Here is a 1,641-nt window from a genome sequence, read left to right on the forward strand (position 1 = left end):
GATTCTCTTGGATCCTTGGCCCAATAATGAAACCATACCAGTTGTTAGATTTCTAATAACCACAGACACATAGACATGAAAGATTACATGGTAGCTTTTTGAAGGAGACTAGGGGTCCCATAGACATGTTGATAAAGTGTGGCAATGAAATGAGAAAAATCAGAATTCACCACGTACCGTCTAGTAAACTAAAGGGAAAAATAACATCAAGTAGTCTGCTCCATACTGTTATCTAAAGTCATCATATGAGCTCATACACACACATATGTGATACTGATCTTCCTGTTCAGAACCAGAGATAGATAGCACAGGCAAGGAAGGATGGATTGGATGGACCATTCATTATTAGCAAAGGGCATACAAGAAGAAAGTTAAGCTGGAGTCCCTATTGTAAATTAGTAATTAGATAAGAATAGAATGCAAATTGAACAGCTGATAATGAAAAAAAATTGGGATCTCTGCTAAGAAAGGTCATTTAACGTGCTCATAAATTACCTGGTATTAAGCAAGAAGCAGGTATGGCTGCTACTGCTGCAAAAGTATCTAGGTCAGTAAAAAGAGAAGGGAAGGGAGGTGTGTTCCCAAAACATCAAACTAAAAAGCAACCAGTAGTAGATAATAGAAGCAAAGGAAGAGCATTGGGGTAAAATCTGTAGCTTCATAGTACATTATGAACTTCCTGTGACAAAGCAAGGATAGTAACATTGTGAAAAATAGACCTATGAAAAATTCAGCCCGCTTTGTGGCTGTACTAAAAAAAAAAGTTTCATGTTGGAGCGCTTTAAAGATATTAAAAATTCAATCGCTAATGGCACATTATCTGGATTGTGATGAGAGCTAGCACAAGCATCAAGGATTGAAAAGGCTAGATAGCTAATAAAACATATAGAGAAACCCAGTCTTTATCCTATGAATCATTAGGTTCCTAAAGTAGCTATTTCATATGCACACACTTGGAGATATTTCTTTGCAGCCAGGAATGGGAGTTCAGCTGGAAAGTGCTGTTTTACTTGATGCTGGTTAAATGTCATACTGTCTAATCCAGACATGTCAAACACAAGGCCCAGGGGCCAGATCCGGCCCGCGAAGTGGTTTCATGCGGCCCGCGAAGCCATCCTGGAAACAGTGAGGGAACGGCCCCCACTGCCTTGGCCCTGGCCCAGAGACCCTCCTTCTGCCAGAGACCCCCAGATCTGTCCCACTCCTGCCCAGGCCCCCATAGGCATCCTTGATGCGAATGATGTAGAGCTGGCCACGCCCACCCAGTAGGCCATACGCACTCTGGCCACGCCCACCCAGGCCATACCCACCCGGCCCCGAGGGCAACCGCAATGCTAATGCGGCCCTCAATGAAATTGAGTTTGACACCCCTGGTCTAATCCAAAATGTCCAAAGTCAGCATAGGTCAGGCATAGCATTTAGGAAAATCTAATGTGGCAGCTAGTGAAGTAGACTGGAATTCTTATGGAATGTGCTGACATCTATTCAGACATGTCTGGTCCGTCCACATGATGGGGATTACCCAAGAGAGTAACTGGTGCCCTGGTTGCTAGCACTACAAAAAGGTAGGTGGAGCTAAAGCCAAAGTTGCTGGAGCCAGAAAGAGAACGTGGGAATTAATTTACATTTCAATGTAACAAA

This window comes from Vipera ursinii, assembly GCF_947247035.1.
Source record: "Vipera ursinii genome assembly, chromosome: 3".
Lineage (NCBI taxonomy): Eukaryota > Metazoa > Chordata > Lepidosauria > Squamata > Viperidae > Vipera > Vipera ursinii.